Source organism: Pan paniscus, chromosome 12 (assembly GCF_029289425.2).
Source record: "Pan paniscus chromosome 12, NHGRI_mPanPan1-v2.0_pri, whole genome shotgun sequence".
Taxonomy (NCBI): domain Eukaryota; kingdom Metazoa; phylum Chordata; class Mammalia; order Primates; family Hominidae; genus Pan; species Pan paniscus.
In genome coordinates, this window is record NC_073261.2 from 118,128,043 (window position 1) to 118,152,560 (window position 24,518).

The 24,518-nt window shown below is 41.6% G+C and overlaps 1 protein-coding gene across 2 annotated transcripts in view; it reads left to right on the plus strand.

Moving 5' to 3' along the window:
- The first annotated feature begins 219 nt into the window (after positions 1-219).
- The window catches only part of LOC100983714 (putative uncharacterized protein encoded by LINC00299), a 94,524-nt gene continuing 70,225 nt past the window's right edge, over positions 220-24,518 (plus strand). For both annotated transcript variants that reach the window (XR_008624432.1, XM_055108285.1), the window contains exons 1-3: positions 220-6,426; positions 7,167-10,885; positions 12,879-12,980. The gene's annotated coding sequence lies outside the window, so the exon portion shown is untranslated. The remainder of the gene's footprint in view (positions 6,427-7,166; positions 10,886-12,878; positions 12,981-24,518) is intronic.

A 24,518-nucleotide genomic window follows, 5' to 3' on the forward strand; every position in this document is an offset into this window, starting at 1 on the left:
ATTAAGTGCTTATATCTTCTTCTCCCCAGCATATTTGTTTGGATAGATTTAGGACAGATAAAAATGCTGAAAATTGCCTGGTTTCTGTTTTCTCTAGAGAGAAAACCCTGAAAGATTTTTAGCTAATGGCATTAGACCAGTTTCGATCACTGTAAGATTCTCTGGCTTTAGTTCTACAACCCTCCAGAAGTCTAGATCTTCTTGATATTAAAGAAAACATGCACACTTTGAGTGAGCTACTGAGTTCCATCTAATTGTTTCCATTTTACAGAGACTAAGGACAGGGGACCACTGGGAAGGCACATAAGGAAACAAAAGGGACTTTGACCCAGAGACTGGACCCTGAGTCTATATGAAATAGGAGGTGATGGTGTTACTAAGAATTTCTTGCTTTGAGCTAGTTTCATTCTGGGTGAAGTCTGTACTTGAAGTTCCTCTCCTAACCTAACGATGGTTGCAGGTGGGGCCAAAGTTAATGGAGAACCTGGACTAACAGCCTCACCACCTTGGATCACTTTCAGTAACCACCAGGCCTACCTGGAAGTGCAACTCTGGGTCATGTGGAAGTGAAAACTGCAGTGGTAGGCATCCAGTGTCTATTCTGGGGGCTCTGACTTGGTTCTCCGCTCACCTATCTGAAGGGCTGGCTTGGCATGGACTTATTTAGTGTCTTTCTTTATGGAACTCAAAAAGCCTTTATATGTAGCCTTATCTTTCAGTTGTCCCAAGAAGCTCTATTGGCATTAGAAGCAAAGATATCTGCAACTAAAGTTTTCCATAACTTGCATTTTTGTCCCAAGTTTTATGACCCTTGGCAGAACGTCACTGACTCCTGGTCTTATGGCCAGAATACCTGAGTCTTAAAATCTGAGACCAGGGGCTTCTGATCAGATGGGCCTGGGCCCCTGGCTCAAATCTTACCTGCTTTACCAGCAATAGATGGCAATTCCTGCCCCCTTTCTCCTCTGTCCTTCCGAAAGGGCAGGAGCTGAAGTTGAAAGAGCTGAAAAGCTATAAAGAGTTGTCAACTGCTTTTTTTCCAATTCTGGTTTTTAAATTATCTCTTATGAGGTCTAGTTAAAACATAATGCAGGTTCGGTCAATTCTGCTTCTAAATCTCAGCCATGAAGGAACTGGGAAGGTGCTCAATAGCCACTATTAACAGTTGTTCCTTACAACCACATGGCGGCACTGTTGAAGATCTGTCCTGCACAGCCCGGTGAACACACATCCATTGTATTGATGCCCTTGTTTTCTCCATTTCTGCACAAGCTGAGATTGTGGTCTGTGTGTGGCCTCCCAGGGTACAGTTCCCACAGTTCATACAGATAGGCTTAGCCAAGCTTTCCCTGCCACAGGACACAGTGCTTGGGTGGCTATATTTAGGAGTTACCAGCACAAGCTATGCTGGGAGCAGCCCTTCTCAACAAGACTTCAGGCCTTGTATTGAGTCCAAGCCAGCAAATAAACTCTCAGTGACTTCCTGATCAATTCCTCTTGGGAATCTTGGGACAGGGACACTATTAGTCTTGACAGATTCTCAATTTTGAATGTCTGGGTCTGTCTTTTTTTTTCCTAATAGGCTTTTGGCTTCTTCTACAAATTTTTCAACTCCCATCTTCTGTGGCCAGTTCTTCATACCCAGGGGAGGAGATATTTGCTTTTGTTCTAATATAAAATGTTCATTAGATCACCAACCCCTATCCATCATTGCAGCCACACTTACACAACACTTCTTTGTCAGAATGGATGTATGAAGTTGCTTCAAAACCCATCTTCTTCATTCAATGAAGAGTTAAGTGGTTGGTGAGGAGCAAATAGTTTTTGGCATTCAGCTATGAAAGACTCACAACCACTTTAAAAACTTTTTATTTTTAATTTTTTTGAGATGGAGTCTCACTCACTCTGTTGCCCAGGCTGCAGTGCAGTGGTGCAATCTCGGCTCACTGCAGTCTCCACCTCCTGGCTTCAAGTGATTCTCCTGCCTCAGCCTCCCTAAGTAGCTGGGATTACAGGTGTGTGCCACCACTCCCAGCTAAATTTTTGTGTTTTTATTAGAGATGGATTTCACCATTTTGGCCAGGCTGGTCTTGAACTCTTGATCTCAAGTGAACCACCCGCCTTGGCCTCCCAAAGTGCTGGGATTACAGGTGTGAGCCACTGCACCTGGCCACAACCATTTAGAAAATGGTTTGAATATAACATTCATGATCTGTGGGCTATGGAAACCTTAATCTCACTACAAACTATTCAATATAAGAAAGTCTCACTAGTTGTCTGGGTGAGGTGGTTTATGCCTGTAATACCAGCACTTTGGGAGGCCAAAGCAGGTGGATCGTCTGAGGTCAGGAGTTCGAGACGAGCCTGGCTAACATGGTGAAACTCCCGTTTCTACTAAAAATACAAAAAATTAGCCAGGCGAGGTGCTGCACGCCTGTAATCCCAGCTACTTGGGAAGCTGAAGTAGGAGAATCACTTGAACCCGGGAGGTGGAGCCAAGATTGCATCATTGCACTCCAGCTTGGGCAACGCGCGAAACTCCATCTCAAAAAAAAAAAAAAAAAGAAAAAAGAAAATCTCACAGGTAATTTACTGGTACATTGACCTATAGTTCTAAAATTCGAAAAGTGGTTTCTAAAATGTAAGCAATTTATTTCAGAAAAATAAATTCTTCAAAATTTGGGGGAACATTTTAAAAATGATTTTAACATTTCTATTATTAAAAAGTAATCTATGTTAAACATAATTTTTAAAAAGTGTTAAAATCATGACTTATACAAACACGAATGAATGGCTATCAAAGCTTTACTTTAACTCATTTATTAATAAAAGAACCAATAAGATATTACTACCAGTTCAAAAGAGAATTTAAAATATGCATACATAGGCAATCATGGACACTGAAGTAAATTTACAAATAGATACAAAACTGGTCAATATCCCAGGAGAAGTAACCAAGTGCATCACCACCAAACACAATTTGCATTTCTATGGACACAAATCACCTGCATTACTATCAGTTTTCTACAGTTTACAGTTGTAAAATAGCTCAAAGACAAGGAAAGTTAGTGAGAACTTGGAAGGGTGAACTAGGCAAGACAGACTACAATCTTTTTCTTTCTGGTCCATTTCAAAGTCTTACACAATTTTTATAGACACTTGCCTGATTATAAGTTCAAAGAAGGGATAATGGAGAGCTAGTAGGACATCTTAACAATGATCCCTTCCTTACACCTTATACAAAAATTAATTCAAGATAGATTAAAGATTTAAACATAAGACCTAAAGCCATAAAAACCCTAGAAGAAAACCTAGGCAATACCATTCAGGACATAGGCATGGGCGAAGACTTCATGACTTAAACACCAAAAGCAATGGCAACAAAAGTCAAAATAGATAAATGGGATCTAATTAAACTAAAGTGCTTCTGCACAGCAAAAGAAACTATCATCAGAGTGAACAGGCAAAATACAGAATGGGAGAAAATTTTTGCAATCTGTCATTTTGACAAAGGGCTAATATCCAGAATCTACAAGAACTTAAACAAATTTACAAGAAAAAAACAAACAACCCCATCAAAAAGTGGGAGAAGTATATGAATAGACACTTCTCTAAAGAATACATTTATGCAGCCAGCAAACATGAAAAAAAAAGCTCATCATCACTGGTCATTAGAGAAATGCAAATCAAAACCACAATGAGATACCATCTCATGCCAGTTAGAATGGCAATCATTAAAATGTCAGGAAGCAACAGATGCTGGAGAGGATGTGGAAAAATAGGAATGCTTTTACACTGTTGGTGCAAGTGTAAACTAGTTCAACCATTGTGGAAGACAGTGTGGCGATTCTTCAAGGATCTGGAACCAGAAATACCATTTGACCCAGCAATCCCATTACTGGTTATATACCCAAAGGATTATAAATCATTCTACTGTAAAGACACATGCACATGTATGTTTATTGTGGCACTGTTCACAATAGCAAAGACTTGGAACCAACCCAAATGCCCCTCAGTGATAAACTGGATAAAGAAAACGTGGCACATATACACTATGGAATACTATGCAGCCATAAAAAAGGATGAGTTCATGTCCTTTGCAGGGACATGGATGGAGCTGAAAACTGTCATTCTTAGCAAACTAACAGAAGAACAGAAAACCAAACACCACATGTTCTCACTCATAAGTGGGAGTTGGACAATGAGAACACATGGACACAGGGAGGGGAACATCACACACCAGGGCCTGTCGGGGGGTGGGCGGCTAGGGGAGGAATAGCATTAGGAGAAATGTAGATGACAGGTTGATGGGTGCAGCAAACCACCATGGCATGTGTATACCTATGTAACAAACCTGCACGTTCTGCACATGTACTCCAGAACTTAAAGTATAATAATAATAATAATAATTATAGTAATAATAATAATAAAATGATTATAATTGAGTTTAGTGCCCAAAATTTAAATTAATGGGTAAGTAATCAAAACAGGAATTTCCGATATGCTAATTTCAGATTATTCTTAGCCCTCTCTTGCTACGTTCTCTGTGGTTTTCTTTGTGGTGTAGTAGAAAGGGCACTAGACTTGCTGGTGGAGGTTGTATTCTCAGAGGTATGATTTACCTGTTGATGCGGCTTTTGTTGAATTAACTCAATCTCTCTGAGCCTCAGTGCTCTCCCTGGAAAATGTGGATAATTATTTACTCTACAAGACTCACCATATCACTGCTTAGCAGATTCAGTGAAAGGATGCATGGTGATGAACCATAAAGATATCCCTCCTTCAGACCCTGCCAAGGAGGTCACATTCACACATCACTGTCTGTTCTGCAGCTCCACTTCAATGTCCTAGGGTCATCTCAAAACTAACCAGGCCAAAGCTCTGCTGTTGATTCCCACTTTCATCCCTCAAAACTTATTTTGCTTCATGGCATCACCATCCACCCAGTTTCTTATTCCAAAAACCCAGGGTTCATTGAGGATAAACCACTTCCTTTACCCTCACATCTAATCTAACACCCCACCTTACTGGCTTTACTTTCAAAGTATCTTTCTAGTCTCACCATTCTCACAATTTCCAATGTTACCACCCGGGACCAAGCCAATACCAGCTATTCCCTGGACTTTTCCATTATTGTCTCTTAATCTTGAGTTGGCCTTTCTACAACCAGTCTTTCCCACCTAAATTCCTTTCCCCCAAAGCAGCCAGAATGGCCTTTTAACAAATGTATATCAGAGCATATTACCCCTCTATTAAAAATCTCCCAATAGATTTATATTGCATTCATAATAAAGATGAGCTGAGAGCGGAGGCTCACGCCTGTTATCCCAATAGATTTATATTGCATTCATAATAAAGATAAGCTGAGAGCGGAGGCTCACGCCTGTTATCCCAGCACTTTGGAGACTGAGGAGGGAGGATCATGAGGTCAGGAGTTCGAGACCAGCCTGTCCAGCATGGTGAAACCCTGTCTCTACTAAAAATACAAAAAATTAGCTGGGCATGGTGGTGCATGCCTGTAGTCCCAGCTACCCGGGAGGCTGAGGCAGGAGAATCACTTGAACCCAGGAGGCGGAGGTTGCAGTGAGCCGAGATCATACCACTGCACTCTAGCTTGGGTGATAGAGCGAGACTCTGTCTCAAAAAAAAAAAAAAAAAAAAAAAAAAGGTGAAATTCCCCCATGCCTCATATCTTAAAAGGACTACCTCATGTCCTAAAAGGATGACATGTCCTCATGTCCTAAAACAACTACCTACCGTGCTGTCTAACTCTCTGCCTTTGTGTCTTTGTTTCCCTTTGGCTGCCTGTCTCCAGCCACACTGACCTTAATATTCTGTACTGGGCCATGCCCCTTCCTGCTGCAGGGACTTTGAATTTGCTGTGTCCTCTGCTGAGAACATTCCCTCTGAAGATTCAGAACCCTTTATACTACTCCAACACCAAATATTTAATCTGTCAGTCTAATCTTGGATATTTGAAATCTTCTCCATACATATCATGAGATATTCTTCGCCAGAATAAGCTTTTGTTTCACTACCAAGAGGTGAGTGCCTTTTGAAATCCACTGGAACCTCACAGGTATTGAATCTCTTCTGTGCACATTTGGATGTGGAAAATGGAAGCTTGTAAGTCTACGGAAACTAAACCAGAGCAGGTTTTATAGTTGGGCCTAAAATACAGTTCCTAGGGTTCAGTTTAAAAATATTTTCTATTTTTTCCTGGATTTTATTGCAAATGTTTTGTCGTTGTTTTGATTCTGTTTTTGTCTACACCTGGGTTTAATTCCCCCACTATTTGGTACTCACTGTGCTGTGATGGTTTGAATGCAGGTTTGGCCTCCTCTCCAGCCTGTGACTACCGGGAAGACAGGGCACCTGTCCTATTCACCTTTGTATCTCTGGTGTCTCACTCAGGATCCGGCACAGGTACATGTTGTAGTACATGTTCAGTGAATAAATGATAGTGCATCTCAATGATCTATGGTTTAGAGGCCAACGTGGACATTTTGTATTTCAGTACTTAAGCAAGTTCAGTCTGTGACCTGGGAAGACACACAGTAGTAGTAATATTTTCCCTGTGTTTTTGGTTATGATGTGTTAATGTTGCTATTTATGTTTGGAAAATGTCCAAGGTTGCCACTATAATGGAATCACTTTCATTTGAGAATAGGCTGAAGGTTGGATGGAAGATAGGATGAAATAGACAGTGTCGTGGGGATGCTGATAGAGTGAAACCCGTGAGAGCTCACTTAGGCTAAAGACCTCACAGTTACCCTTCAATCTGCCCAGACCTCAGGTGTGCTGCCTGCATCCAGCTGTCTTGCACTCTGTCGTGCCCAATCCACAATCCCTAAGGATTAGACTGCAGGACTCGGAGGAAGGAAGGATAGAGGCAACTGTGGTGGAGTGTGATGACTTGGCTTGTAATCAGAGGCTATAGAACCAAGATTTTGGACTTCTAGTCACGCAAACTTGAACCCTCAGCAAAACAGGAATAGTACTGGTGAATTCAGAGGTTTTTTTTGTGTTGATTAAGTAAAATATTACAAGCTGGAGAACAGAGGCTCTGACCAGTGGCCAGGCCAGGTGATGGGCCTTACATTTTTGTTAGCTGTTTTCTCATTTTGTTAATGAGTGTTGTATTTATTCCTCCACAAATTAAACAGTGCTTGCCAAGGACCTGCTATGCGCCAGGGGCTGCTGGAGCTGGGAACCTAATGATCACAGTGTCAGCCTCTGCCAGCCTTTGTGTGTGTGGCAGGGGTTGTTTTGAGTCCCACCATCTTCCATCCCTGATGCTTGGAGAAGCTGAGGACACACAGGGTAAGTGATAGCCCAAGCTGGGAGGAACCTGGACACCTGGGTCTGAGAGCCTCCTTCAGAGAAGCTATTTGTGGCATCTTGGTGATTTAAAGATTCTCCCAAATCTTATTAAAAATGAATGGATCAGCTGGGTGCTGTGGCTCACACCTGTGGTTTCAGCACTTCGGGAGGCTGAGGCAGGTGGATCACTTGAGGTCAGGAGTTCGAGACCAGCCTGGCCATCAGGGTGAAACCCCCGTCTTGAAAAAAAAAAAAAAAATTAGCTGGTTGTGGTGATGCACGCCTGTAATCCCAGCTACTTGGGAGGCTGAGTGAGGAGAATCGCTGGGACCCAGGAGGTGGAGGTTGTAGTGAACCGAGATTGTGCCACTGCACTCCAGCCTGGGCAACAGAGCAATACTCTGTCTCAAAATAAATACATAAATAAAAAAAAAAGAATGATTGGGTCCTGTGATCTGGGGTCTAAATAGTGTTGTTTTTGTTGACCTCTTACCTGTGTGGATTTCTTACAGATTTGGTAAAAGAATCTTATTCCATCAAAAGCAATCCTTAGCTTTATTTCAAGATTTCCCTTAATATGTAAACCAGAACAAGACACAGACCTGTGAGATGCTATGTGAAAAACGGTAGGATGGTCAAACAATTTGGGTAAGGTTTCTTGCTCCATCCTCCTCCTAGAGAGTCCTGGTGGACCTGAGATTTTGGGAAGATGCAGACATACCAAACCCTAGTGTTATTTACCTCTGGGGCTGGTATTGGAGTAACGAAGGTGAGTTTATCCATATTTAATTAACTAACCTCTGTATTGTTTATAAGGAGCATGTATTTTTTTTGTAACTTAAATAATCCTATAAAATAAAGAAAACAATAAAAAAAAAGAAGACCCAAAAAAGGTTCTGAGAAGGCCTGCCATAAGGAAACCTAGTATGTCCCAAATGTTTCCCACTAGGTAACACTTAACTGGTTCTTACACCAAACTTTTGGGGGAGTGCTTTCCTAATAAACATCAATCTTCCTTGATTGCATACATCTCAGAATAATTTAACTTTACAGCTAGAAGTAAGTTAAAACATGGCCCCTATGCTCACTGCACTAGAAAATAAAGTGACGCCTGCTGAGGTTGTGTGGCTTGCCCGAGGTGACCCAGTGGAGGCCGACCAGAGGCTCCCATCCCCTTTAACAGGAAGGTGAAGCTGCCCACTCCTCACTTTTGTTAATAATGACACTGTTAAATTAAGCTAAATGTGGCCTGAGGAGGCCTCCCTACCTTGAGTCCCTAGGTAACAAATTGCAAGGTAACTTAGTATGTAAACTCACTGAAAGCCCACCTTTGAAGTATACTTTTGTATCATAACTGAGTCTCAGCCAATCACAGCAGTTGAACTTCAGTCAATCCCAGAACGCCAGCTGTTCAGACCACATTCAAATATGGCAAAGGCTGCCTGTAATCAGTCAGGCCCTTTCTGTACCACACTTCTGTTTTCTGCCCATAAATGCTGCCTGCGCACTTGCAGAGTGGAGAGCTCTCTGAGCCTCTCTTCTGGTTCCAAGCGCTGCCCAATTGGAGAATTGTTCTTTGCTCAATTAAACTCTGTTGAATTAATTTATCTAAAGTTTTTCTTGTAACAATACCATTACCATTATAACAGCCGTTAACAACAGGGCAATATGTACAGGGGATGCTCCCAGCTCTGCTGTGCATATTGTACTAGGAACCTTTAACAGCTCAAGATTTCAGGAAAGATAAATAAGTTTTCAGATCTGGGCTCAGGGACCTGCTGTCACTACCCTGGGCTTTAAGAACGTGTTGTCACCGTTTTCTCTCCTGACACTGCCTACTCCATCGGAAAGGGTCTGGTGAGGGCTGATTTTAGCTCTCCCAGGCATGGCTGCTATCCTGAGTCCCTGCTTCCTTGACACGCCTTCCGCCTGGCTTCCTGTAGGTATCTGAAAGTGGCAGGGAAACCAGATGCACGGGAAATGATGGACTTTGAGCATTTCTCCCCTAAGACCCAACAGAACACTTCATGGGGGAGCTTCTGTGGTTATTAGCCAGCTTCCTCTGCTGAATGAGAAAGCCGGCTGCCCCCTCGCACTCTAGGCTCTTGAAAGGTCAGACTTCTGACTCTAAAAGTGACCCAGATGAGATGCTGAAAGGCATGGTGGTTACAAGGGAGGGGACAAGAGGCACAGCTGTATTTCTATAGATAGCAAATACAGGGGGGCAAAGCCATAGATTTTAATTTTGACACTCCTTAATGTAAAAAATAAAACAAAACAGAACACAACTGGCATGCTTGCAAACACAGGGTCTGAAGTCCCTGTGGGAATAACCAGCCAAGGAAAAGTGAATGTGGGAAGGGAGAATGGGATTGTATCAGGCTGCTTCACAATGGGAGGTCACCCCAAATCATTTATAAAAGGTAAGTGCTGGCACAGCCCGGCGGGCCCTGAGCACCACGCTGCCGGTGTGATTTATGAGGGAGAGACTGACTATAAATCAACACCCTTTGTTTTAAGTAGTAGTTCCAGTGCAGTGGATTAATTTACATGCAAAGAGAATGAAGAAAAATTGCAATGTATTATAATCTACACGTATCACAGAATTAGATTCCAAATTGGAACAAAGCGTTCCCACTGGCTATTTGACCACGACTGTAGAGCAAGTGCCCTTGTGTGATGTTCTTTACGGGGCAGGGATGAGATAGTGACTGTTTGGGTCTTCAGGTCACCAGGGAGAGTGGTTTGTTGGAATCCTGAGTGAGAAGCTTCAGTGCTGGAAACCAAAAAAATTCCTTTCGATGTTGGCGTGGCCTGGTTGCCAGGCTCTCAGGGTATCTTTGTTAGTAAAAAATCTTGCATTGTCATCATTTTTGTTACCATATTTGAACTTTGGTGTATTGCTGCTCTTGGTGTTAATATATTATAAAAGAGGGAGACAAGATTCTAGGCCAGTTCTCATCAGCCATTGTGTAGCTGGGGATGAGAGAGAAGAGCCAGTATGAGTGTGTGCAACTGATGCTGGGAATTTCCATCATACATGTATTTATTCTATTTATTTGGATCTTTGATTATCCTTACTGTCTTAATGGCTCATGGTTATTTCACATATGTCAACCTTGTACTGCTCAAGAGACAAAAAACTTCCTGAGAGCAGAGCTGAAATCTTTGGTTCTCTTGTATTTCTCAAAATGCCTAGCACTTTGTTTGGGAAAGAATAGATTCTCAGGATGCACTTGTTGACTTGAATCAAATGTCTGTGAAAACAGGAGAGAGCCATTGCCATGAATAATCAAAACCCTAGGGTTATTCAAAGCCCTCATTTCAGCTCTTAAATTTAGCTCTCTTTTCCCTCAGGCCTTTTATCATAAATACCATGAGGGGGAAGGAAAGAGGATTATGATTTCATCTCTATTTGCCTCTCCTACCCTCCTGCTGGTACTGAAATGATCAAGAGAGTAGAAAAATGCCCAAAAACCAACAGAAGGAAAGAGATGCAAACGGCTCAGAGAACCATGCATGGGAGGCTTTGCCTAGAATGACTGAGACAGACTGTCATCTTGTAAGCTACTACCTGTTTTTGGTTTGGTGATGATTTTGTACCCATTAGTGTGTGCGGTTTTGCATTTGTGTACTTTGCGGTTTCAGGTGGAACTCGAAGTCTATTCTTTCAAGGACAGAAGGGAATTCCTAACAGTGCGCTGACAGTAAAGTTCATGACAAAGAACATCTGCATGCTATTACTCTCGATTTGGGTATTCTTGGATATTTTTATCCTTTTTTTCCCAAAACAAATTATTTTCACTGAATACCAAATGTTCTGTTTCTACTCAAATTATAAATCATGATATGAATCTATTAGAGAATGATATGGCCTAAAGATGTCCTACCGATTGTCAGGATTTTCTAGATTTGCGTATAGTTGCTGGTAGCACTGTAAGCAGTGCTTAGTGGACTTTAGCTAAGACAGTGGCCATGCCACAGAAATCCCAGGGGGAAGCTGAGGTTGAGCCAGGTGGGTAAAGGGAGAGCCAGAATGTTTCTGAAACTGCTCATTCATTCCTTCATCCACCATTTATGAAATACCTCCTGCAGTCCAGGCATTGTAATTGGTGCTGAGAATATAGTGATGAGGACAATGGAATCTATGCCCTCAAGGAGCGGGGGCTTCTCAGGAAAGAGAGACTCTGGTAACAGAGCATGTTCAGGGCTATGGCAAGGATACCCCAGAGAGCCTAGGCCCTGTACCAGCCAACCTAGCGGAGTTGATGAGGGCATGGAGGGTATTGGGACAAGTTTCTGAAGAAGGCATTTGACCCACTTTTGATTTGTTCTTTAGGCAAAAAGTAGAAAAGGGTGTTTCAGCGACACAGAAACCAGGATTTGTAAAGACAATATCTGAGTAAGATATGTTTTCCAAAATGCAAATATGATACAAAATTAAACCTTCTTTAATTGATATCTTAGAACATTGATTATTGAGGCACATTAGAGGGGGTGCTAGGCTGAACTGCTCAAAAGAATGAACTCTGATATTGTTTTCCATACTCAATAATTAGCACTATTGCCTGGCACAGAACAGAGGCTAAGTTCGTGTTTGCAGGAGAATCAGTTAACTCTTAAGTTTTTATTTCCTTGGTCCCTTTTTAACACTAAACAATTAGTAGTAGAAGAAAATGTAATTGTAGTTTGTAATTTAATGGCTGTCTTGGATATAAGGATGATCTTTTTACAGTCTCGTTAAGTTTACTCTGCATTGAAAAAGCCTATTTTTTCTTTGTATACAAATCAGCATGATTCTTCTAAAGTGAAAAATAATTTTGCTAAGTGATCCACTGCCTCGCTGACCCAATGGAAGAAAGCAGTGGTTTCTGTTTTTGAGAATTAGAATTTTAAAATAGGAGGAGCCCACAGGCTGTGGGTACCCTTTTTGCCACACTCAGAAGTAGGGCACGCGTTTCTTGCTTTTCAGACTTCTTACCTTCCCACACAAAGAAACCACAAACGGGGAATTAGGACTGAAAGAGTCAAGTGGCGTGGGCTCATCTTCCTCAGCAGGGCCGTCTAAGAGGACATACCACTTTCCAAAAGAACTGAGCTGAGACCCCAAATCTGAAAAACCATCCTAGCTGCACGTCTATACCATTTACCACGGGCTGGTAACTTGTGCGATGTTCTGTAAGAATGAGTTCACTCAATGTCCACGCAACGGCCTTTTGAGAGGGAGGCTATGATCATCCTTATTTTATAAATGGGGACTTTGGTTAAGAATTTGCTCAGGGTCACCAGCTTGTAGGTGCCAGCACTGTGGCTTGAGTCCTGGTGATCTGGGGGGCAGGTCCCATGCAGACTCACGTTGTTTTGACCCACTGCCTCCCTCCCTCCATTCTGAGGAGGGCAAAGTGCCACACAATGGATGACACAGTCACATTATAATGATGCTAAGATGCTTTGTGGTTAAAAGCAACATAAAAAGATATAAGGCTATGCTTTTAGTTTAAAACAACTTTAAATGTTAGAATCATGATTAGAATAGTTATTGTTTTTCTCAACAGTTTCCAAGATATAAATTTTGAGACCCAGAATTTTTAGGAGTATTTTAAGACTCCAAAGATAAGAATCCTTAAGAACTAACTGTGGAATGAGAAACACTGCCAGTAAGTATATATTTCCTTCATGTTGGTCAAAATATATTTTATTTATATTTTGGATAGTTCTTATATGCATATGATACAACAATCAAAAGTATAAAGAGAGTACAGTGAAAAGGCGGCCTCCCTTCCATATCTGATTCCCTTCCTTAGAGGCAACCAGTGTTAGGAGTTTCCTTCTATAGATATTTTATGCATATGTAAGCTTATGTGTCTACATAGCTTATTTTTAATTTTTTTTGGTGGGGAGGGCACAAATGTATTCATTTATTTATTTATTTGAAACTGAGTCTCACTCTGTCACCCAGGTTGGAGTACATTGGTATGACCTCGGCTCACTGCAACCTCTACCTCCTGGGTTCAAATTATTCTCCTGCTGCAGCCTCCCAAGTAGCTGGGACCACAGGCACCTGCCAGCATGCCCAACTAATTTTTTGTATTTTTAGTAGAGACGGAGTTTCACCATGTTGGCCAGGCTGGTCTTGAACTCCTGACCTCAAGTGATCCACTCGCCTCAGCCTCCCAAAGTGCTGGGATAACAAGCATGAGCCACTGTGCCTGGCCAGTAATTTACTACGTATAAATACTTCAGTGCTTTGCTATTTTCACTTTAAATTATATGCTGAAGTTCAATATGAACTTGGTCTATAGCAGCATATTGAATTTCATCAATCTGAACATGAGTTGGAAAGTGATTGATTTCTTTATATAAAATAGGCATCCAGCTATTTTACTAAATTATCTGTTTGTGATAGTTTTTCAATGATTTCCTTTTATTTTCCAAGCTAAAAGTCATATAATCTGAATTTCTTTTTCCAAGTTTTATACTTCATATGTATTTTTCTTATTAGTTGGATGGCCAAATACCTGTGAAACAAAGTCAGTAGTTGTGATCATGAACTTTCTTACCTTTTTCTTGACTAAATTGGAAGCTTCTAGCCTTCCTCTATTAGAAAGTCTGACTTTTAGATAACACACACCCACACAAACTAAATATACACAAACACATATTTAATTGGCATTTAAAAATAAATGTTATATTTTTATATCAAATTAAGGAATCATCTACCTATTACCATATTTAAGAATAATTAATAGAAATGGATGTTGACTTATGTAAAATGTCTTTTCCATCACATATGGAGATGATCTTTTGATTTTTCTTTTGATATAATGATTTATATTAATAGATTCAGTGATATTTAATAATTCTTATATCCTGAAATTTATACTGCTTGGTTGTCATATATTGTTCTTTTAATATTTCTGTTAAGGATTTTTCATTGTTCTTCTAAAATGAGATTTTCTTGTTTTGGGTCCTCTTTGTTGTTGTTCATCAGTATAATGCTTGCTTTAAAAAGAATGGTGGCTGGGCATGGTCGCTCACACATAATCCCGGCACTTTGTGAGGCAAAGGTGGATCACTTGAGCTCAGGAGTTCAAGACCAGCCTGAGCAACACAGTGAGATCTCATATCTACAAAACATCCGGAAAATTAGCTGGGCGTCGTGACATGTTCCTGTGGTACTAGCTCCTTGGAAGGCTGAGGTCGGGGTATTGCTTAAGCCTGGAAGGTGGAGGCTGCTGCAGTGAGCCATGATAGGGCCACTGCACTCCAGCCTGGGCAACAGAGCAAGACCCTGTCTCAAAAAAAAAAAAAAAAAAGAGTCTTTTTTATTTTTTCACCATCTAGAATAGTTTGAAAGAATGCTGGAGACTTCTGTTTTTCAAAGGTTTCATAGAATTCTCTTGTCAAGCTATCTGAACTCACTGCTCTGGGGAGGTATTAGCACTTTAACAATTCTTTCTATTTCTTCTAGAGTAATTGGTCTACTTAGAATTCCTAAATTTTTTGATGAAAGTTTTGGTGATTTATCTTTTCTAGAAAATAATTTCACCTACTCAGATTCTTAGAGTTACAGAGAATTCAGTAAAGTGATCTCTTATGAGTCCTAAAATGTCTCCCTTTATCCTGTCTTACAGTGTTTATTTGTGTATTTTTTATTTGTTAAAATTAGGTTAGAAAAGAATTAACTTATATATTTATATATTCAGGTATTTATAGCTCTTGGATTTATCATTACTATCATTTTTTAGTTTCCTAATTAATTTCACATTTTATGCTTACTAATTCATTCCTTCTGTTATTCTTGACTTTACTTGATCTATTTTCTATTATTTTCCTTTGGATGAACTGTTCAAATATTTTTAGTTTTTTCTGTTTATTAATATATGTATTTGGGGTTATGGGTGTTTCTCTGAGTTCCACTCTAGATGTAACCCATTGGTTCTACTGATTAGCATTTTAATTTTTGCTATTTTCTAATTATAACAAAATTTCAGTTTTGATTTCTTATTTAACTGTGAATTGAGAAAAAGCCTTTAAGTTTCCAAGTGGTAGGAATTTGTTTGTTAGTTTTATGTTTTAGTTTTATTACTAATTTCTAGCTTTGTTCATTGTGATCAGGGCATTTTATTATTTCTAATTTGAGGAATTAATTGAGGTTTTCTTTGTGACCTAATATTTTCTTATCTGTGTGTTTGTTTCCACAATTTTCAAAGTTTGTATTTGTTTTAATGTTCTCTTTTATTACTTTATAGAATACACTTAGTCTTTAATTTCTTAAATTTTTTTTGACTCAATTTTCTCTGGGATATGTTTTTTGATTCTGTAGATTAAAACATTTTATTTTTCAAAAGTTTTCCTAATGTATTTAGAGATATACAAATATAAACATATTTTAACTGTTTCATCTCGGAGATACCAATTAGGCATATGTTGGATCTCTTGGTTTGTCTTTCTTATCTTTCATTTTCTCTCTGGCTCTTTTAAACCTTTGCTTATTCTAACTTTATTTTGATTGATTGCATTTCTCAGTCTTTTGATTGCTATGTCTTGCTAGGTTACCAGTTTCTCTATTCCTCAAAACTGCTGTCAGTGGGGCTTTTGTTTCTGTGATGGTTTTAATTTCTCTTCCAAATATTTGCTGAGTACTACCAACTCGTTTTATCACCTGTTGTTGGTGAAATATAGTTTTCCTGAGTTCTTGCAGCTACTTTGAGATCATATTCTGTCAAGGTGATTTGCTCAATTCTTTTAAACACACGGTTATATGTTATAGATCACACTTTTGAGCTTCTCCATAGTAACATATTTCTAGTTGATGTTTGTCTTTCGTTTATGTAAGATTTACTTCTTTTCCTGCAATATTTTTTCTTTTCATTCATCTGGGTGCTGGCTTTTTTTTTTCTTATAATTATATTTGAATGAAGCAAATTATTTCTGGTCCAGTTAATTGCAGAGTGACACACTGGAGGGCAGGGCCATGAATGCGTTAGCAGGAATTCTTCATAGGACACAGCCTGTTTGAGGGCATTCTTTCCAGCCTTTACTTTGAAAGTCATCTGAAATGTGTAGATGCAACCCTGCCCATAATACTATTTCTTCTGCCTCCTGCCTCACTGACAGTCTGCTTCCTGCATTTATGGCGTGTCTGATAGATTTCCCATCTAGCTCACCATGTCTTGCTTTCCTTTTCTGCGTCCATGGAAGCCACCCACTCCCCACCTCTCCCTGCTGTCCCCAACAACGGAGGTTCATTTGACTCTGTGAGTATGCCATTTCCTTTGGGACCTTTGCCTTCTAACCCTTGTCTAAACTCTGTAGCCCTGGAACCCTCTCTCCTGTTTGAGTGTAGACTCAGCTTCTATTCCTCATATGTTATAGTTTGGGTTGCCTAGGCCTCTGAGTTTTGTCACAACTTGCCGATTGGTTTTGCAAAAGGGTTAAAATAGCTTTTTTCTGTTTCACAGTAAAACTGGAATTCTCCATCATATTTTAAGTCTTTGTATTTTAAATATGGAAGAGTCCAAATTTTGGGAAGCATCCTGTTGCAACGTGTGTGATATTTGGTATTCTCTATTGGCACTTTTTTTTGGCATTTCAAGGGTTTTTTTTAAATACATAATTGTATATGGGTTATTCTTTATAACTTAGATTATCAAATAAAATGTTTTGATATGAAGAAATAATGATGTGATTTGTGAATTCTTATTCTCAGTTTTCCTTTTTCTATATAAATATAATTTTGATAGATTTTAAATGAAAATCTTCTAAATTGATGCCCCATCCTAAAATTCTCAAAATATTTTGTGTTTTAAAACATATACATTAATATAATAAGACATAATTTCCCTTTCTGTGGTTCAAATATTAAGACCCATTCCCATCTCTCTTTTGTACCATCAGGTGGTGCTAAATATGTCAAAATCTTAATGATAAAATTTTCAGGAATATTCTCTATGTATAGTTAATTGAGTTAGGATCTTTGGGTTGACTGACATGATTATTGCATAAAAATTAAAAATAGTGTGAATAGAAAGTACAACAGTTTAATGTCATTACACAAACTACAGAGATATATTAACTATCAACAGCATTTTTAATGTTTCAATGTGAATAGCATCATATGCAAAAGTGAGTCTGTGGCCATGTGTAAAGAACTGCTTGTGAGTACCTTATCCAATATTTAACACAGAAATTACATAACCTTCCTTCAATATCATTTTACCCCTTTGTTCTTTGGTAAGTTAAAGTTTGCTTAGTTTGTTTATCTAGCATCAGCATATGTGATTTCTCCATGTCGTATTTGATTCGGGCTAATTGCATTAGCCTCGACCCTTGGATGGAAAATGATTTCTGTAATTTGCTTACCTGAAGAGCTTGGATGAGGAGCTTCACATAACTGTGGCCTCAACACTTTTTTTTCTTTTACATTTACACATCCACTCATTATGGAGGTAGAAATGTAACAGACCTTCCAAAAGGGAGCAGGTGACTGTTAGTGTCTCTTGGTTGAATTTCAGTGGCCAGATAGTATATCGAATAGTTTGCATTTCGCAGCAATATAATTACTAAATTTCTTTAGAAAAAAGAGAGAGGGTCTATGTTATTCATTTCCAAATCCCTGGGGAGTGTTTACAGTTATTCAGTGCTATATTCTCCTAACAGACTTTTCTTTTTTAAAAATTAAATATACACTTCTTATATTACAAAATGATAGTATAGCCATGAATGCAAATATTTGGTGTTCCACCTTTTATCATTTTTAATGTGTCTTTAAAATCATTAAAATGCTTTCATAACTTTCTTGTTCAACAATCACTGCCAGGCCGTAGAGAACTGGATGTGTAAAGTGACGATACAGGGAAATAATTGCTGGGGCAAAGTAGGAGCTGGTTTGAGGTAGAGTAGAGATAAGAAGGGGTGGCTGGTCTTCTGCAGAGGTGGCTCATACAGAAAGCATGGGATGAGACTTGCAAAATAACATCTCTTTATTCTCATAACCCCTCCCTGGCATGGCCTGGGCCATCTTAGCCTTTGGCTTTTAGCACAGCCCCTGTGGCTCTTGTGTCCTTCCTGCCTCTTCTGGCTCCCTCGGCACTGGGTCTCAGTCACCTTCTGAAGGGACCGGTACAGCATTCTTCATGCTGACCCCTGGGATGTGCTCATGATGGTGGAGGCCAGAAAAGGCCTGGCGCTGCCTTGAATCCTGTGTGGAATGTGGCATGGCAGAGGGGAGAAAATGGAAGGAACAGAAGTAAGCAGCAGAGTGAGATCCTACTCTTTGTGTGTGCCCCACCTGTCCTTGCAGGAAATGTGCTTGTTTTACCCCTCACCTGCATTTAGGCTCTGGGGACCAGAAGGTCAGTGAAGACATCTATGCATTATCTGCTCAGTAACTGAGAAGGCTGGGTGCCTGCAGCTCCAATGATGGGGACTTTAGTTCCAGCCAGGGTGTGCTGGGGGGCATAGCAGGGAGATGTTTGGGGCACAGTGTCTTCATAGCATCCTTTAAATCACACTCTTGGCAGCTGCTTGCCCACTTGAGGAAGTGGCCCCCTCATCTGTCTGCTCTCACGAGGAGCTTTTGCAGCAGGTGGATCTGCTGGGGAGTTCCTCCCAGAGGAGTTGATAGCCCAGCTCCAGGGTATCCCAACAGACTCCAAGCCTGGCCCTCTCCCAGGGGACATCGGGCATATGCTGGCCACTGCATTACAAGCATGCAGAGTTCACATTTTTTTTTTTTAAGTCCATGGCTTTATCAATTCTCCCTTCTTGAGACACATCAATGAATTAAGTATTTTAGTTATACCAACTTCTATGGAGTGTTTCTGCATCCTTGATTTTTTACATCCATCTGTTTGGGGGCTTACTACTTAAGCAGAGAATGGGGGCCTTCAGAGGGACTCAAATTCTGTGTGGCAACTCTTGGACCAATACGAGACCCTGACGAGGGGGTGGGAGAGGTGGTGACATGTCCAGCTTGTGCAAGAAGAGGACTGGATAGCCCCTGGGCAAATGAGGGAGGAGACCGGGAAGACCAGGACAGAGAGCAGTCCCTTGCAGGCTGGGGGGGAATTTATAAACAGAAGCTCAGACTTGGCAATTTCTAGGGAAGCTGATGGGTGCTGGCTGAGGTTATCTGGAGAGGATGCATGGAATTAAACTTGAAGGCCAGTAGGATTAAGGTGGCTTCTGTTTGGGAGTTTCTTCCCTCCCACGCTGTGGGTGGGAGGAGGAAATGGAAAACGCGGCAGAAAGGACAGGCCAGTGGCTGATGGCGGAGATCAGGGCAGAAAGCCACCCAGGCTTGGGTGATAGTGGGTTTGGGGGTGGACGTAGAGTAGGGAAACTTGGAAATGGCCACCACTTGATAGCTTTGGATTAGGTGGAGTCCAGGTTTGTCTTGGCAGTTAATCAGCTGGCTGTAGTGGGAAGAGGGTTCTTATCCTCAGCACTGATCCTGTATACAACCGTGGAATAGTTTCACGTTTTCTTTGGACACCTCCACTTCTCCTTCTGACTGGTTGTCTGTCAGGGGTTGTCACCCTCTTGCAGCCCCAGGGGTGAATTCCAGGTACTGAACTGGCGTTTCTCACCTTCATCAACCTTGTTAGGCTAAACCCAAACACCACATGTTCTCACTCATAGGTGGGAATTGAACAATGAGAACACTTGGACACAGGAAGGGGAACATCACACACCAGGGCCTGTTGTGGGGTGGTTGGAGCGGGGAGGGATAGCATTAGGAGATATACCTAATGTAAATGACGAGTTAATGGGTGCAGCACACCAACATGGCACATGTATACATATGTAACAAACCTGCAGGTTGTGCACATGTACCCAAGAACTTAAAGTATAATAAAAATATATATATATATAAATAATAAAAATAAAAATAAAAAAACAAAGTAGTCAAAAGTATTCCCCCTTTAGGTTTAAAAATAAGGGATGCATTTCTATTGATAAAGAAAACAGATGTAGGCCTCATGCTGGGGAATGGGGAGTTAACTTTTGATGTCGGATTTCTCAAAGCCAAGGGTACATCCAGTTTGTGTGGAGTCAAAAGCTTGTACAATTTTTGGTGCTCTCTTAAAAGAAAAGTACAGATTTTAAATACACAATGAGGAATGGGCATAAAAATTTATTTAGAATGGGGAAAAAAACACGACAAATTTAAAAATTGACAAATATCACTGTCATGACAGAACCCCCCACAAATAGCACACTATTGCTAGTTAGCTGCCCAACACACCTCTAGAGTATATATTTTTTTCTCCAGATTTTTGGCTTCATGTCCTGTGATTGCCTCTTCATATGACAACAGTTTTGTAATGTTATTTCCTTTTGAGTGAGTGGGAAGAATTCAGTCTTTCTTCAGGGATGGCTGGTGGAGCTTGCTGTGGATTCTTGGTTGTTTAGGGAAGTCCCCTTCACCTGCAGGACTCTTCACTGCTGTCATTGGGACCGCCCCTGCCATTTCTTGCTTGTGCAGAGCTGCTTCCCAGAGATGACCTTGGGCAACTGTCACCTGTGGGTCTCACTAGGCACGGGCTGTCACACTATTGCCTCAGTGGCTGGTGCTGCTTAGCCAGGTCCATGCACCACCCTGCCCTCCAACCCCCGCCATTGTTGGGGGTGAGTTGGCCCTTGAGAGTGAGATTGGGTGTGATACCTCCAAACACGGAGCAGGACCAAAGCAGCTGCTTGTTCAGATTCTTCCTGTTAGGGTCAGAGACAGGGGCTGGACACTGGTGTGGTGTAGAGACAGCGCTGCAGCCTATCTACTCTGCCCCATGCTCAGGACCATCGCCAGGGCGAAGAGGAAGACCCCAGGCTGGGGCAGAGCTGCACCCTTCCTTCTCCGTGCCCTCCTTTCTTCCTTCCATGCCCTCCAAGGAGAGCATGCAGGGCCGTGGAAGGGGCCTCGGCAAGTAAGGGACCTGCTGCTTCGGCTGCATCAGCAGATGGCATCTGCTTACAAAGCCATCCTTGGCTGTCATGACCCTTTCTGAAAGAGAAGATGGATGAGGGATGTTGTTTTTCTTTCCTGAGCCTATAATACAGCAACAGAGATGAGATGTGTAAATGTCTAGGCTAGAGTCTGTCTCATGGTAACTATTCAATGACTGGCAGCTACTGTGGTTATTAGTAAATTACCATCTGCTTTAATCATTCTCCTGTGAGTTTCATCTGAACCTATTAGTTTCCCAGAGCCAGCTTGCCCTGGGGAGAAACCACAAAGCTAAGAACAACTTTATGGCCTCCAGACTCAGTCACTGATGCCTGTTTGCTAGAATATTTTGAACCAGGATATGGGTCCTGCTCCATCAACATGGTGTGAATTACCCTGTAAAGTTATAATCAGGGTTGTTCGTCCTCCTAGTGAGTACTTGCTGCGTGGGTCCTTCAGGGCGCACTGGACAAGGGCCAGTGGAGGACACAGGAAAAGATACATGGCTTCACCTTAATTGATTACCCCAGAGTTGAGTGGATTCAACACAGTGTTAATTAAGATGTTTTGATTGCAAGTGACAGCAATTCTTTTCTATAGCTTAAGCCAAAGGAGGGAATTTGTGGGTTCATGCAATTGAAAAGTGTCAGGGCAGAACCATCTGGTTCCAGTGAGCAGAACTAGAGCAGTGGTTACTGAAATCATTGGGACAGAATCTGTCCCCTTCCCGTGGCTTCATACTCAGGGGCATGCTCCCCACGTAGTGGATCCAGGAGACTTCAGGCTTCTGTCCTCTCAGGTCAGTAAGCCAATGGAAAGCAATCTTCAGTTTCCTGTTTGTCTCTAGCGTTCTCAAGGTTGATGCTCTGGCTCTAATCGGCCCATATTGGGTCACATTCTCCCTTGACCCAATGGCTGCGGACAGAGTGATGGAATGTTCTCATTGCCTAGGCCTGGGCATCCTATCCTTTCTAGGGGTCAGGACTGCTTGCCAGCCCCACCCACACTATCTGGACTGAGAGTGGTGAGAGGACCCTAAAAGGTCGGCATGGTCCTTTCCCCCATAGGTGTTAGATAGGCAAATATTGCAATATACACAGCAAAGCAATGCACAGTCAGAATATTATCAGGCTGTCATCACTGACTGTGGCATTCCATAGAAATGATCATCGGTTCACAGTGCGTAGCAAGTGATCAATGTTTCCTGATTCGATCTGCCATCAGACTAGAAGTTCTGGGAACATATGCCATTGTATTGTGGTCATCTAACATATTGCTTAACATATACAGGGTTTTAGAAGCAGTCAATGAATGAATTTGCTATAAGATTTCAGAGAGAGGAGGCATATCAAGATGGATTCCTTTGATTTGGTTCCCTGGGAAACTGAGAATATAAGGTTCTGGGGTCACAGGGCTGTATTCCTCTGGAAATACAATGCACATGTTTTCCTCTGCATTTGTAAGTTTTTAAATTAAAATTTGAAGGGAGCCATGAGTTTGTGGCCTCTGGTAACAAATTGCCAATTCAGTGAGTATTTGCCAAACCTATTTATTTATGATGTCATGTGAGTGCTTATTTTTTCTTGTAGTTTTATACTGATTTTATATTGCAGAATCTTCTTGGAGACCATGACAGATGGATTTCAATATATGTTCCCTTATACAAACAGCATGCTAATTTTTCCTGAAGTTATCAGTTCTTTCTGCCTCCTATCATCCCCACCTGTCTGTACATCCAGATCCCGTCTCCAGTTCTGCATCAGCAGCCACATGGCAGATCATATCAAAGTTAGAGTTGGTGCTTCCTCCTGCGGGTTCTTATAGCATCTTCATCCTTTGCCATGACCTTTCTCACACTGAGGGCCACTTGTTTGCCAACTAGGCCACGAGGACATGCTGACACCTGCGCCACCTGTATCCAGCACCAAGGTCCGGCACATACTAAGCGCTAAAGGAAATATCCACTGATTGAACGCATGAATAGGGCTAGTTTGTGGAATATTCCCTTTGAAAGATGGTGAGGGGACAGATAGGGATTTTGTTTGGGAAAAATTCTGTTGAATGAAAGCAGAGCGGGCAAACGTGTGCTAGACAGTAAACAAGCAGGAAGTCCTGTTTACCGAGCATTTATTACTCAGCACTCTCAGGTCCTGTGGCATCCCAGAATCTAAAATGAGAGGCTTGCCTGGTTCAGGAGCTCAGCATTTGATTGAGAAGGCATTAGGGGAAAGCACACAGTAGCATGGCTCTCAATCCACAATAGAGCCAGGCAGGGGCTGCTTTCTCCTTTCACCGAGTGAAGAGTTCTACGGAGGAAGCGGGCCATGAGCTGGCCCTTGAAGGCTAATTTATAAGTCAGGATTCTTCCAGAAGCAATGACAAGAAACCTAATTCAAGCAGATTTAAAGTAAAAAAAAAAAAAAAAAAAGGATGGAGAAAGGGCTTTATTGGCTTTGCCTACTGAAATGTGCCAGGGAGTCGGGAGCGGAGAGCTGGGTTGGCTGGCGTCATCGGACCCATTTGTTCTCTGCATCGCATGGCTTCGGCTTCCTCTGAGACTTTGTTTTCAGGCTGCTCCCATGTAACCCCAGCAGCAAATATCCAGGTTTAATTCCAATGGACTTTAATCATGCCTGGCCCTCATCAAACCCCAGAGGACGCCGGGCTAGCACGCTCACTCCCAGAGCTGGGGGGCGGTCAGCGTCTCCACCTATCAAGGATGCGCACTGAATAATGAACACATGAGTGCCTGAGTGAATGGGCACATTGATGGAAAGATTGATTGGGATTTGGGGAAAGCAAAGGCATAGTGTGTAGAGAGAAAAACGATCGTGGCTTCTGTGGCTGTGAAGGCTCTCACCTGAAACCTCAGAGGAGGTCCAAGCACCGGCTCGTGGATGCTCTGCCCCACGTGGTCTCCAGTGCTGAACACACAGAGGGACACGGACTTGGCCCAGCACGTGGCGCCTGTGGTGCCTGCGGATGGAGGCCCACACACTTTCTTTCACTGAGCAGGTACAATATCCACTCAAGGCTTAGGCTTCTGGACCTCAGTTGCCCCTGGATGCCTGAGGCCAAGAGCGGGCTCAGGTGCGTTAGAAAACAAATAAGGATGTGGACAAGCTGGGCTTTAAACCCTGAACTCCAGACAAAGCCAGGCCTATGTTCCTGATGAGATGGCTGAGACGTGTATGCATTCCCCAGTGTTAGCACCCTAGCCTCATCTGCACATTCTTCTGCCTAT